Here is a 15860-nt window from a genome sequence, read left to right on the forward strand (position 1 = left end):
TAGTGCAATATATGATTTTGGGAGACCATTTTGTTGACTGTAAAAATTGTGTAATATAATGTAAATACATAGTTTCATGGGAAAATATTCAATGTGCCTTTTATAAACAATGTTAAAATGTAAATATTGTGTTGTTAACCTGTTTTACATGTAATAAACAAGAGATTCTCAAACTGAGGTGCGGGTCTCGCTGGGTCTGTCCTGATATTATCGTTTCATTAAGTATTTATTTGTGTCTTGGATTTGTTATGGAGAGTATAAGATCTGGTTTAGTCCAGCTTTAATCATCAGTGTAGTCCTGGTTAAGTCTTGGTTTAGCTCTGGTTAATATAGGTTTAGTCCAGTGTAGTCCTGGTTAAGTCTGAAAAATTGAATAAGAATGAAAGAGAAAAAGATAGTTTTCTGTCACTAAAACTGCGTCACCAAAGAGCTGCTGTATCTTCACGCTCATTTGTCCCGTCTCGTCTGGAACAGTCACATGACAAACCACACTGAGGTCAGCTGACTCACGCTGTCAACGCTAAACATGGCTCTAAATCACTTGCATAATTATGTTTGGAGTCTCAGTGTAAAGTGAGAGAAACATGTTTTGCACAAGGGAATAGTTTAATAGTCGTTATTGTCCAGTCTTGCGTTTGTACTTGTACTACTACTACTACTACAGTTGCTGCTACCACTACAAGGCTGCTGCTGTTGCTACTAGTAATGATGATAATATTCAGAACAGTTGTGTTGTTAGTGTAGGACTAATTGTTTTATCAGAATCACACAGTTGCCAACATTTTATTATTTATTTATCTTTATTTATGTAGGGGGAGCTCAATCAGAGCACATGAACTCTCCTTGTCATGGGTGCCCTGTTAAAATATAGAAAAAATACAAAAAAAAATAAATAAAAATCTAACAAATCAAAGTAAATACATAGTACATAAGTTTATTTAAAACTTTAAAGAGGTGCAGATGTGAGTATAAATGTTTGTTAGCAGATTATTATATTGCATTTGTGGCACCAAAGTATCCAATTAAGCTTGTCCTTGAAAATAATAGAATAGGTTAAACAGTATAAACAAGGTTTCACATGCATGTAATACTCTGAATAATATATATAAATTAGTCAAAAATGTTGTAGAAATAAATGAATATGGGCTAGTTCTAATAAAAGTATTTGTTTTAAGGTAAGATTAATTATAAGGTAGATTATAACATTGACCACTTTCATTATGTAGGCTATTTATTACTTTTAGTTGGACCAAAAGTTTGTCAGTTTGTCACTTAAACAACCCAGTCACTGATCTGGTAAACAGAAGAAACGCCAGGAGACAGAGTCAGATCACGGGACGCCTCCCCTCCTCCCCTCCTCCCCTCCTCCCTCTCCCCCACACTCTCCTCCTCCCCTCTTTTCACCTCTCCTCACCCCCCTCTGCCCCGGGACAGTCCTGACCGCGCATATATCTTCCCTGGTCATGTGACTAACGCGGCACTCACGAACTCTGTGTGAAAATCCCAGTTATATTTAGAGCCGTGTTGGGTTTCCCATGGTGCATTGTGGCATCCAGCTGTTTGTGTCCCAGTCCCAAACTCAGACATAGACGTTTCACTGGCGGTTTCACTTTTTTATGGAGTTTGGGGATAAAGGATCTAGACTTTACACTTTTTTCTTAAGGTGCATTATGTAACTTTTTAGAGGGCCTGCCACTTGTCTCCGTGGTGATGTTATTGCTTTGCTTGAAACATTTACAGTGGTCGATTAAATGTATCTATATTAGATGCATTCTTCTTTTTTTTAATATCCCCAAAAATATGCATTCATACTATGAACAGGATTGTCTCTCCACAGATCTGATGTGTAAAGTTGGCGTCACGTGCTTGTCTTCGTGGAAATAGATAGGTTTAATGCTATATTGTGGGACATTCTAGGCAAACTGATAGCATCTTCATGGCATAGGGACAGGCTGGTGGCAGCAAACCCTCCATCAGAAAAGTTACATAGTTTTTTTTCAGTCTGCATTCACCCTTGTCCTGATTTGATCCCAGTTTGGACTTGGTCTGGTCCTGTTCTAGTTCTGGTTTAGTCATGGTCTAGTCCAGCTTTAGTTCCACTTTTAGTTCCAGTTTGGTCCAAGTTTTTTCATGTGCTATCTGTCCAAGTGTGAAGTAAGACAGTGTGAGTAAGACAGCGTGAAATAAGACAGTGACACAATACAAGAGAATGCTTTCGCTATAATACCATACTGCGGAACATCTCCCGGGCAAGAAGCTGACAGACCCCACACTACTAAAGTTACATAGTGCAACTTTAACTGCTTTTTAAGACTCTATTCACACGTGTCCTCACTTGATCCCAATTTGATCTTGGTCTGATCCTCTTCTAGTCCTGGTTTCATGACAGTTTAGTTCCAGTTTAGTTCTAGCTTAGTCCTGGTTTAGTCTTGGTTAAATCATGGTCTAGTGTCATTTTATTTGCAATCACAGTTATCCTGATTTACACAATTCAACAAGCCCAAACAAGTCCCTAGCCTCCGTTAAACAGCGCAGACATATTTCCTTTCTCTCCTCAGGCTTAAAACTCTGGATCCTGTTTTTTTTTAACGGTGAAACCTCGTGACGCTCTGACCTTCTCCGTGACACTGGAGTTCCCCTGTGTTTCCCGGGAGACGCGCTAAAACTCGACCCATGGCAACGAGAGAGAAATAATGTTATGAGAAGACCATTTCACAACGTTGCACTGCACATTTTAACTGATAGAAAGACAATAATGTTAAGTTTTATTTTTACAGTTAATTTACGTAGCCTATATTATTTGCGGTATCATATTAAGCCAAACCCATTTCCCAGACCTGTAGTTGTGTTGATGGGTTTCACAATGATAAGAATCAAGGATGGTTGCCACAGCGATAAACAATTTAAGACAAAATATTACATCTTTTGAATGGGAAAAAGTCCTCAAAGGGTTGCATATAGCAGGAAGTTGACACCCAAGAATAGTTGCTACTTTTCCCTCTCTTATATATAAGGTGCACTATAGAACTTTATAGAGGATGGGCCATAGACTGTATAAATGGACATAGCTAACCCGCTAGCCGCCAGGTTCCCAATAGGAAGTGAGCGTGGGCGTGCTTTCAGCTCCATCAACTCAGTTCACTTGTATATTGAAAACTGTGGCCCTTCTCTGTGGCTGCTGTCAGACTCATCATTTTGGTCTTAAAATGTTTGTACTAACCTGCTCTACATGATCCTGGTTCCTGCTATTTTGTTAACATTAATAAACAGACAAATCAATTGCCTTCTTTCCCCGAGCTCACTCCTGCTAGCCTAGGGGGGTAAGTAAAATATCTTGTTCCATAGGCAAATCTTATTTCAAGACTAGAACTCAATCCAAGATAAATACCACTTCAAGCTGTTTGGAACCCTCCAAAGTACTGTTTTTGCCCACATGAAAATCTACCATTGCTCGTCCATATTTTGTGTTAATAATGCTAGACCCTGAGTAGTACAGGCCCATGACTCGAGCACAGTTTATCAGTGACTGAAGCTGACTTCCTGGAAACAGCCAGAATCAGCACAGAGCTAAAGATTAACACAAGTTTGAGTAAACATTACCTCAAAACTCACACCAAAGAAGTGGCGACACTCAGAGAAAGAGATGGGACACAGAGAGGTAAAACAAGGAAGAAAAAATACTGATCGGTCCATAATAATCTGTAAACAATGAATGTAATGGTGTTTTGTTTGAGTAATTCGTGATTATTAGTCTGTCTACATCTCCAAAGCTGAAAAAGCTCTGTTCCAGCTAACTTTTAGCTGTTAACCTTTTAATTTACCTTTTCAGTATAAATGTGCAAATCCGGAGCTGAAAAAAGAATGGAGTTTAAAAACACAGTGGAGCATTTCCTGTATTACCACATGACAGCACAAGGATCTTATGGCTTTGCATTATGGTCAAAGTGTTGAAGGCAACTTCCTCTTCTTCTAAGCCACTGTAAAAAACAAAAAAAACAAACCCAAAAACAAAACAAAACTGTATAATGAAATGAAATGTAATAATGAATAAAGTAATCTCATGTATGACACAAAAGAATATTAATTCAGCTTACATGAAGAGCAGCGTGACTTTTTGAGATCTTGGGGCAAATTTTTAAAAGAACAATGATATATTTGAGGTATAAATACAATTGTCCCTGTACTGTAGGAAAATTTGTCCTCTGCATTTGACCCACAATTTAATACTGTTGGAACAACTTGTCAGGAGCAGTGGACTGATCTCCAGACCACCGGTTATGGTTATGTAACATGTTTAAGATATGGTGCTGACTAACTCCTTATTTATTGTGTTAAAGGTGCACTATGTAACTTTTCTGTTGTGTATAGATTTCCAGCTGCTGGTCTCCATAGAACTGGTTTAGTGTTATACTGTATGTAATAAAAACTAATAATGATAAAGCAATAAAAGCACTTATAATTTAATAAATCCAAAATAGATAAGTTCAAAGCAATAAAATCCACATAGCATTTGTTGTAGCGGGGCTGGGGACGGGGCCAATGGAAGAGAAAAAGAGGGAAAAAAATCCTCCACAATAGGACACGGTGTCTCTGACGTGAGAGCCAAAGTTTGAGAGACCAGGACTGGACTGAGAGCGGGTTTGGATCATGGGATACCTCACCAATTCAGTAAAAAGTAAACAGAAAAAAAATGTGTTTGTTTTTTTTAGCACTGTAAGGGTAATGGTTTTTCTTCTTCTAAATAAGCCATACATTTTTCATAATGATATATTGATAGCAGTGCTCCAAAATGGTAAAGTTTCATAGGATTCAGAATAAATCTACACTGTATTGTGTCACACTCGTAGTTTAAACAGAGAGCAGGCGAGGACACAGAGCCGGTTTGTACAGTGGTCTCATGTGCAGTGGGCAGAGCTGACATATGTATCTCCACGGGGGTTCAAGGGAGGAAGACACACTCACCTCTCTGTCTGTGGTTGAAACATACCATCTCTGAATACTCTTCACAGTAAAAAAAGAAGAAAAAAATCATATCAAAGTTTAATGCGCTTAACAAGCAGGAGGCAAGTCATTTAGAGGGCTTATATTACACTATTTTCTAATGTTATAATGTTGTTTCCTCATCACAAAAATACCTGGAGTTGTGTTTTGTTTCATTCACACATGTTTAACACACAAACCCTGCATAGTTAGGCTATATACTTCTCTGAAACAGGAAACACTCTGTTCCACCTTGTAATGTCATGTGGTAATACAGGAAGTGCTCCACTGTGTTTCTAAACTCCATACACCTTCACTAGAATCATTTGGCTATTTTCAGCCCTGGAATTGCCAATTTCTACTGAATAAAAGGTTAAAGGTAGCTGTTACCTTGAAAACTACCGCTTCATAACATCACAAGGTGGAACAGAGCATTTTGAGCTTTGGAATCAGTGTAAATGTAGATGTACTAATAATAAAGGGCCACTCAAACATGTGTGAATAAAAAAAACACACCTCCTGGTTATATGAAATCTAACCTACGTTGTCATAACACAAAACGTGTCGAGAGAGGTGTATGTATGACACAACACAACACATTTTAGAGGTACCATTACTATGAGAACAAACATAATGATTAAATAATAATAATAATAATAATAATAATAATAATAATAATAATAATAATAATAATAATGTATGAATTGTTGTTATTATTATTATTGTTGTTGTTGTTATTATTATTATTATTATTATTATTGTTCTTATTATTATTTAGACTTATTTACATTTTGGGGAGAATACACCAAGTTAATTTTGCTTGTAAAATGGTCATGATCATTACTCAGTTCTTACTTACTTCTTATAATGTGACGGGAAAAATCACTTGTATGAATTAACTGACTAATCTTAACATCCCCAGACATACACTGATGTTTCTCTACTTACTTATTTACTATTTTTACTTTCCTCACATTTTTACCATTTTTCTTTCTTTTCACTATTTACTTTTAATTTGCCCTTTAATGTTTTTTTCATTGACCCCTCCCTGTATTATCTCTCCTCTGTCTCTCCTGCTCCTCTCCTTTGGCTTGTTTTCTCTGATCACTCCACAGCTCCGGTCTTATCCTCTTCCTCCCCCTCCTCCTCTGCCCCCCTCTTCCTCCTCCTCCCCCCGGACACCCCCACCTCTCTGGGATCTGCTTTCCACCCCCCCGTCCCCCCCCCACCCCCCCTCCCCTCTCCCTCCAGCCAACCAGCCAACCAGCCAACCCTAGCCTCCCCGTTACCACCACCACGCTACCTCCTGTTTCCACTGGCTATGATCAGGGTCTGTACAAACACAATACCCTTAACAGTAGGAATTAAACTGGAATCAGTCTAACATAATAGAAAAACTACGAAGATATGTAACCAAAGCTTGAATTATTTCTAGACTACACCCAAAATTGAATCTGAATCCAAGAATAGGATTGGCAGTATGCAATGAGACTGTAATGATATTAATAACAGAGCTGCAATATTTGAAATTTACCTCAATAGAAAAAAATACTTGAGAAAGATCTATCTGACAACAAGTTTCCAAAGATAAAGACCATTTTGACTTTAATGGTCTAGTTATAAGGTAAATATGGGGACAATTGGACTGTTACCTGGCCCACTCTACAGAACTAAGTAAAGGCCTTCGTTGCTAACAGTTGTACAGGATCCATATTACACTATTTTCTGATCTATGTTATAATGTTTTTTCCTCGTCCCAAACATACGTACCTGGAGTTGTGTTTTGTTTCATTCAGACATGTTTAACACACAAACAAACCTGCACATTTGGGCTGAGGTCTTCTTTCAAACTGAAAACACTCCGTTCCTCCTTGTGATGTCATGTGGTAATACAGGAAGTGCTCCACTGTGTTTTTAAACTCTATACACTTTGACTAGAATCATTTGGATTATTTCAGACCTGGAATTGGCTATCTCTACTGAACTAAAGGTAAAAGTTGGGTATTGATTTGAAATCTACCACTTCATGACATCACAAGGTGGAACAGAGCATTTTGAACTTTGAGATGTAGACAGACGAATAATAAAGCTTACTCAAACATGTGTGAATGAAAGAAAACACAACTCCAGGTATGTTTTTGATGAATTAAACAACATTATAACATGGCTTAAAGCTCACAAAAGTGAATTTCGAGTACTATAGGACCTTTAATGTATACTGAAGTAACTATATAAACAAAGATGATTTGTAGAAGATGATTTGTACCCAGGGCCCAAATTTATGCACTACACCCTTGACTATATGTTTATCAAAAGGTAGGAACAATTGTATGAGACTGATCAATGTATAGTGAAGCAACTATATAAACAGAATTTGGGGAGTTTCAGATATTTGTCACGTTATTCACGCAATGTATATTGACCAATCAGGATGAATGCTTTTTGGATACATAATGTGGGAAAAAAAACTACGCTAAAAAACTCAAATATAAACAACAGTCCTTAGATAGTAACAACACAATTACTAATATTGACATAATTACTGCTGGTTTTCAGACGATATCACAACATTCTACATTCTACTATAGTTAAAATGTTCATTTTTGTTGTGATACTGTGAGTTCTTGGGTAATAGACATTGTCAGGGTTTAGCATTTGCAAATTTACCTTTTGGATATTTCATGGCAAAGTCCAAAGTAATCAACAGAGAAATCTGTCTCTTGTCCTCCACTTGTGAGTATGACATCATCACCTTTTAGAATCTCACAAATGCTTAACATGATTCTTTGCATCAGTGAGCCATTCACTTTCAGCATTTTAACAATATTCATCTGAGCTGCCTCTCATCTATATTAAATGTTATCGGTCTATAGTGTTGTGATGTCATCTGAAATGCAGCAATAGTGAAATTTTGGTCATTCCATTTTAATGTGCCGTGTCGTTTGTGCATTTTGGTGAAAGTAAGAGCCACAATTTGGTCGTTTTTTGTGTCGGAAAAACACGGTGCTGCTTCTGGTTTCTCTCGCCTGTTTCCGCTGCCATCTTGTGAGCCACTGGAGCCGGGCCGGAGGCGTTTGGGAGTCAATGGACCTGCCGGGGCCTGGGTGACACAGATTTCCGGTATGTGAGAGAGAGAGAGAGACAGAGAGAGAGAGGGGGAAAGGAGAGGTGGGAAAGGGGGAGAGAGAAAAGGAGGGAAAGAGAGAAAGGGGAGACAGGGAATAGAGGAAAAAAGAGAGAGAGGAGGGAAATAGACAAGGGGAAAAAGAGGGGTAGAGAGGGAGGGAAGCGAGGGGGAATGAGAGAGAAAGATAGAGGGGAGATAGGAGGGGAGGGAGGAGGTAGAAGAAAAGGGAGAAAGGAGGGGGTGAGAAGAGAGGAAGGGAAGGGAGGGGGAGAGAGGGAGAAGGAGAGGAAGGACTGGGGTAGAGAGAGAAAAAAGAGTATTAACGGGGTGTGGAGAGAGAGGAGGGTTCGGAGAGCACGGGACATTGAGAGAGAAGAGTGGGAGAGAAAATGGAGAAAGGAGACAGAGAAAGGAGAGAGATAGAGGAAAGATGGAAGGCATGAAGAGTAAGAAAGATAGGGGGATAGAGGAGAAGGGAAGAGAGATAGATATTCAGCGAGATCGAAGGGAGGGAGAGAGAAGGGAGCGAGAGACACAGTGAGAAAATCAGAGAGCGAGTGTGCATGAGCGTGACGACAGGGGGGAGGGGGGTAGAGGGAGGGGAGTGAGGGATTAAGCTCCAAATCACCAGAAAGGCACCGAAAAGGAAGGAGGGAGCGAAGAGAGCGAGAGAGAGAGACGCAGGAGCAGATCCAAGGAGGGTGTGAAATGTGCGTAGTAAACAGCTAAACTAAATTCACATGGGAGGGGTCATTTACCAAAACTATGGAAAAATTTTGCATATCTTAAAGTTAGAATATTGTTGCGACAGAATTTTATATATTTTTCGTCATTGTGTGCGTTTTATGCCAGATGCCCTGCCACTAAGGCCATTGTTACCCCTGTGTTGGTAGGCTATTATATTATCACATCACCATTACCGATAGAGTCAAATGAACAGTGTTGTTATTATTATATATTTTCAAACTTCCTTACATTTATTTTTGTGTGCCAGACGCAAAGCCACGATGTCCATATCCACTCCTGTATTAGCATCACTAGTACTTAATAATTATTACCATTAGGTTGAGCAGTTGTACTACAACTGTGCAGTGACGTCAACCTCTCCAATGACATCATACTATGCAAGATGTGAAGGGAAGGGTCTCTGATGCATAAAGATACCAAATTACCGTGTAACTAGTTAGCTGTGGTAATGACAAAATGATTAAGACACGAAAAGGGTAAAAGTACGACAATAATTTATGGATTCTGTTTGTTAGAACTGATTGGATGAATCACCTGCCTCTAGATTACATGCAGCAACAAAGCAGGAAGCAAAACGGAACAGGGGAGAAGAGTGGGGGAGAGAGAAAGAAAAAAGAACAGAGAGATTAGGAGAGTCAGAGTGAAAGGAGGAGAAAGGAGGGGTGAGAGACAAGTAGGTGGATGGAGGAGAGATAAAGGATGAAGAGGGGTAGAGAGAAAGGAAGGGCAGATTAGGAGAGTGAGAGAGAAGGTTGGAGATAAAAGGGGATGAGGGAGGGGGGGAGAGAAAGAAAGAAGAGCTAAAGAGAAGGAGAAGAAGGGAAGGAAAGAGTTAGTTATGGGAGAAGAGAGATAGAGAGAGGGACAGAGTGGGAGAGAGAGAAAGATGTGAGGGAGACAAGGGAGAGGAGAGGAGGAAAGGAGAAAGAGAGAACAATGAGGAAACATATGAGTGAAAAGGGAAGGAAAGAGAGGGAGGAAAATGGGTAAGAGAGGGACAGGCAGGAAGAGAAACAGAGAGGGATAGAGAGAGAAATGAGAGAGGTAGGGAGGAAGAGAGAGAGAGAGTGAAGGGGTGTTAGCAGAGGGAAATACAGCCGCAGATCCAAGAATTTGAAAATTCCCCTTTCCTTTGTGTGAGAGATGAAGAAACACGACCTCCGGCCTGTGGGCCAAATGCGGCCCTCTGAGATGTGTGTCAGGCCTGTGCTGCGTTACCACGGAAATACATGGACTATAGGGAAGCAAATAGTGAAGTGTCATTCAATAAAACAATATTGACCCAATGATTAGATCTGGTTTTTGGTGTGTGTTTAATTACAACAAGAAATCTGATCATCAAAAACACATGGTGATTTTTATTGTAGCGTTTAAAGGGCCTATATTGCGCAATTTTCTGATCTATGTTATAATGTTGTTTCCTCATCACAAACATGCCAGGAGTTGTGTTTTGTTTCATTCACACATGTTTTACACACAAATCCAGAGTTCATCTCTCAAACAGAAAACACTCTGTTCCACCTTGTAATGTCATGTGGTAATACAAGAAGTGCTCCACTGTATTTTTAAACTCCATACACCTTCACTAGAATAATTTGGATGACTTCAGCCCTGGAATTGCCAATCTCTCTGAACAAAAGGGAAAAGGTAGCTGATAACATGAAAACTACCACTACATGACATCACAAGGTGGAACAGAGTGTTTTGAGTTTTCAAGATCTAAACAGACTGATAATAAAGGGTTACATAAAGATGTGTGAATTAAACAAAACATAACTCCAGGTATGTTTTTGATGAGGTAACAACATTATAATAGGGTTTAAAGCTCACAAGAATCTAGTTTGTGCAATATAGGACTTTTAAATGACAGGTAAATTGACAATTAAATGGCATGCTGATTTTGTTTTGTGTGGTTGAGTAATGGAGAGCGCTAATGGGCCTTGTAAATTCAATGATCACTCTCAACATTTGTGGATTTTCATTCTGTGTATTAAAAAAACAGAGAAAGTAATTAGATACAGAAATACTGGCTCAAGTCCCCATCTGAGAAAAGCACATCAACCAAGTCCTGGGTTTGTGCTTTCTGTTTTAGACAATGGCTGACATTTTGAGGACTTTTGACCATTCAGAATGACTCTGAAGTCCATTCTAAGTTATTATCCAGACAACTGTAGTCATGTGATTTTCTTTTTCATGTAGTAGGCCATAGAATATCAAGTATTGGTGAATAGTTCATCTGAGGTTACACTTAAAGGGGTGCTCTATATGATGTAATATCAGGTATCACCCTGAAGTCATATAGTCCATTATGCAATAGTAAACCTGATTTGCCTGGTCATGCTTGTGTCATTTCTTCGGTCGGGTGATAGTTGAGGTGAAAAAACGTATGACTAATGTATGTTGAGCCTGTTGGGGCCTCATGTAGGGGCTCATATTAACAGTACAATAACCCCTTGGGATTTGACTGTGAAAGAAACACATTAGTTACAAATGTTTACATAATTAACCTATACAGTTTGACGCCGTTTTGCTATCCAGTCACATGCCCCACCCTGCATTCGTTTTTTTTCAGTTAGTCCGTTCTGTTTCAGTGGAAAAACGGCTGCGTGCTTCTCGTTGGTTGGAGCTCTGCGTGTTTCTCCATGAGTTGGCAGTGTCCTACGTTGGCTCCGTGCTGCGTTCTCTCTCTCTTCTCCACCTCTCTCTCTCTTTCTCTCTCTCTCTGCCTCTCCGCTTCCCTCGCTGCCTGACAAACACCACAGGCACCGCACGCACGCACAACCCCCCACCTCCACGACTACACAAGCCACGGACACGCACATGCACATAGACACAGAGTAGTTGGGTTTTCATGCGTCTTGGGGACATTACATTGACTTACATTCATTTCCTGAAGATTGGTCCTAACCTAAACCCCAGTCTTAGCTTATTTTAACCCATATTTCAACTTTAAATCATGTTGTTCATCTAATAGTAAAGGGTTTACGTCATGATGGCTTGATTTTCACCCCTATAAAGATGGCGGGTTCCCATGAATTGAGTGTGTATCAACGTGTTTTAGAATGCTGATCATCTGGGACCGTTGCCAGAGCGATTAACAATTTAAAACTAACTATTATACCTCTTGAATTTGGAAAAAGTCCTCAAAACGTTGCATATAACAGAAAGCTGAAACCCATGTGTACAGATTTGGGTCCCCACACCGTGATAAATACCCGCCCACGAGTCACGCGCACTGCTGGCACACACAAACACTATTACGCACACTCTTTTACGCACGCACACGCACTTACGCACACGCTCGCACGCACACACCGTCCCCCCTGACTGAAGGCTCACAGGAAGTGCAGCCGTGGCCCAATTATAGCGTGACACCTCGGGCCGGCCGTCGCCATGGTTACGTCTTCCCTGCGGTCCCCCGGAGTGTGGCGCCGAGGAGAAGGTCTTATCAAATCAGCTATCGTTACGGCAACCGGGGGGAGAAAAAACTACCAGGCCTATACTGCGAAATATATAAAAAATACAACCACTGCAGCCAACTGGACCCAGCCAGCTTGGTCCCGGTTTGTAGAGTCCACGATTTGCGCATAAACAATTAAACCGTGAATGAAACGGGCAGACTACAAGACTAGCCTCTCATTTTCTCTCTTTCTCGCTCTCCCTCTCTCTAGTCTGGCCCTCATAGGTCTAAGGGGAGACAAAGGTAGTATCTTAATTTCAAATGTGCATGTTGGCCTACGCTTCAATGGACAGTCTCACCTCCTCCCACCTCGTCATAACACTTAACCTTCAGAAAAACGACTACTTCAAGGTGTGATGATTGTGTCCAGGACTGCAACTGCTTAAATAAGCCTTTAAATATTATTTGGACTATATTTTACGATGCATCCATAATGATTTCCAGTATTAGATGAACAGGGGCAAAACAAAACATTCATCTTAATTTCAGATTTTAAGATGAACTATGATTCTATTTGACACTACCCATGGGGTTCACAGCATTGAAAATGGGGAAAAGTCCTCAAAATGGCACCATAAACAAAAAGCTAAAACCCATGAATAGTACAATTGTTATTACACAGTGATCCATATTTCCTTGTCTTTCTAGTCAAATATGAATGGCCTATAGATAGACAAGTGGCAATAAATTGCTCAAATTCAGGTGAAAAGGTCAAATGGGAGACAAAGGCGCTATCTTAGTTTCAAATGTGTGAGACTGGATTGAATGAGCTGTCTCACCTATTTTCACTGTAGTATTACTCATCAAATCCTTGTTTTGAATAATCCTACTTTTACTTTCTTAAGTGTCACTACTACTACCACCACTACTACTACTACTACTACTACTACTACTACTACTACTACTACTATTACTACTACTACTACTGTTTTGTGCATGGTGTTCAGTGGTCTTTTAAGGCTGTCTGAAAGCATTAAATTAAATGGAAGTAGGAAGTACACTGATTACACATTGTTGTTGCCTGCACTAAAAATGCTAAAGTGAAACCTTGACTCAGTGAGGCTATTAACTCTCAATTCTTATGTTCTATTCTGTGGTAGGTAACATTTTCATGCCAAAGACCATTGATTCAAACCAAACATAAACCATACCACATTGTCTTCACATAAAGAGGGGGTATTTTACTTCAACCGGGTATTAATTGCTAAAACATAACAACATATTTAGCTCACCATGTTACCTGAATAAGTGTTGAAAACAACATATTAATGGGTATCAGTTTTGTTTTTGATACTCTTTATAATATCTTTTTTGCTATTATATAATAGCTTTTTTGATACACTTTATAATATCTGCACTAAACTGGACACTTTATAATACCGGTCACTTTAATAAGCCATGTTTGCACTGTTGTTCTGATGCTGCTGTTGTACATATTTTCTCCCTTTAAGTATTTCATTAGATTTTTTAAGCATATCTTTTTAACTTTGTGCATGCCATTATTTGTGTTTATGTTGCACTTTTTCACCGAAGCAAGTTCCTAGTTTGTGAACTGTGTTCACAGACTATGGCAATAAAAGTCTTCTGATTCTGAGTCCCCCGTCCCTTTGCTCTCTGGGCTAAGTCACTCCACCTTCAGAGCACCATCACAACACAATCAGCGTCCATCCCGCTAATGAAACTACTGCACATAGCATCAGATTTGTGAGGTTGTAATGTATTGTTTTGTATCATGCTTTTGTATATCTATGGAGAATTGTTCTGTGGGTGACATAGGCTTGTGGGCGGAGTCTTGTACAGGTTCGTACTGCTAACTGTAAGGAGGGTTTGAATAGGGCCTGGGAGAGGTCGATAGATTAATGAAACATGCATGGATGACATCTAAAACCTCTTCAGGCATGTTTTTGATGAAGAAACATTATAGTAAATTTTGGCATAATACCACCTCTTTAAAGATGTATGTATGAGACATTACAATCTTGCCTGGGTTCCAGAATACACACTTCTTCAATACAAAGATGTGAATCTGATCACCAGTGAATCAATGAACGACGCACTAAACTCTGTTAGTCTAAGGTTTCGAGAAATGTTATTTTGGTGATGAATGATAGATATCCAATGAGCTCCTTTCATATGAGACACTGTAAATAACAAATTTGATTTCATGATCATGTTTGGATGGACTTGAGGAGTGACGGAGAGCATGGGGACCGTCCATCTATATAAAAAATAAAGAGAAATATCATTCTGGAGATGCCAGGCAAATTACAATCTAGAGTCTGAAAACAACCAATATTTCGATACCAATACAATACAAAACCTGAGCTGGACTTGGAGGTGAGAGAGAGAGCCTGTGGCATAGTGATAAGACTCCAGCCATTAGGTGAATCATAATCCTCCTCACACAAGCACACACAAGACCAGTCCGAATCACTATTGGCGCTGTTCAGATTCTAGAATGTGATGATGTCATACTGGAGGGGAAGAGCCAGATTTCCCTATTGATTACATTGTACTTTGACATGAAATACCCAAAAGATAAATTCACGAATATTGAATCTGTCAATTCCTACTGCTGACAAGAACCTGCTATATTCCAGGAAAAATCTGCATTACAACTAAATTAATTTTAGCTGCTCCACATCTGTATTAAATATTATTGGCCTATAGAATGTTGTGATGTCATCTGAAACCCAGCAATAACACACAAATGCATACAAAACCAATTCAGATACACCGCAGCCAGAGCACAACAAACATTGTTTATGAAAGAAATATCCCAAAATATAATCCACAAATGCTGAACCTAATCAGATTTGGGTATTTTTGCCTGAATGTTTCTCAGTATGGCATTAAATATAACAGTCCTTCATGGAGATAAACAGGCGACGCCACTAGGCCAAGTTACTGGTCAGACAAGGTTTTTCCAGGTATTTTGTAGTATGCAAAAAAGCATCTATAATTGTATAAAGCAAAATATGCATATTTAATGCCATACCGTGGAACATTTTAGGCAATGCAGTAACATCTCCATGGAGACCAAGGGGGTAGCATACCTTCACCAGAAAAGCTACAGAGTGCACCGTTAATGTTTAGCAATAACTGAAGTTACTTTTGCAAAGACAGAAGACAGTAAGCTTTGTGTTTTCTTTTTATCAAGGAGACAATATACAGAAATATCAAAATGGCTGTTTTGAGGATAAATGCTAAATTAGAAAATCTAGTATCTGGAAATCTGATGGATTACAAAAATGGAGATATTAAATCTGACTACTAACCCTACTTTGTGCTAGTTGTTGATGTACCCAGTATTACAGAGATATTCACCATAAAATCCTCCATTTTGACTGTTCTCGTTCCATTTCAAGGCGCACTATGTAACTTTTCTGATGGACGATCTGCCACCTGCTTGTTTCCATGAAGATGTTATTGCCTTGCCTACAATATTCCACAGTATGGCATTAAACATATCTCTCCCCATGGAGAAAACAAGCAGGTGACACCTCAAGGCCAGGTTACAGGTCAGATCTGTGGAAAGTTTTTCAA

At 39.4% G+C, this 15860-nt stretch overlaps 1 protein-coding gene across 1 annotated transcript in view; it reads right to left on the reverse strand.

Annotated features, from left to right (window-relative positions):
• The window catches only part of psd2 (pleckstrin and Sec7 domain containing 2), a 288837-nt gene that overhangs the window by 120694 nt on the left and 152283 nt on the right, over window positions 1-15860 (reverse strand). The window lies entirely within an intron of this gene.

The sequence above is a fragment of the Periophthalmus magnuspinnatus genome, chromosome 10 (assembly GCF_009829125.3).
Source record: "Periophthalmus magnuspinnatus isolate fPerMag1 chromosome 10, fPerMag1.2.pri, whole genome shotgun sequence".
NCBI classification, from domain to species: Eukaryota; Metazoa; Chordata; class Actinopteri; order Gobiiformes; family Gobiidae; genus Periophthalmus; species Periophthalmus magnuspinnatus.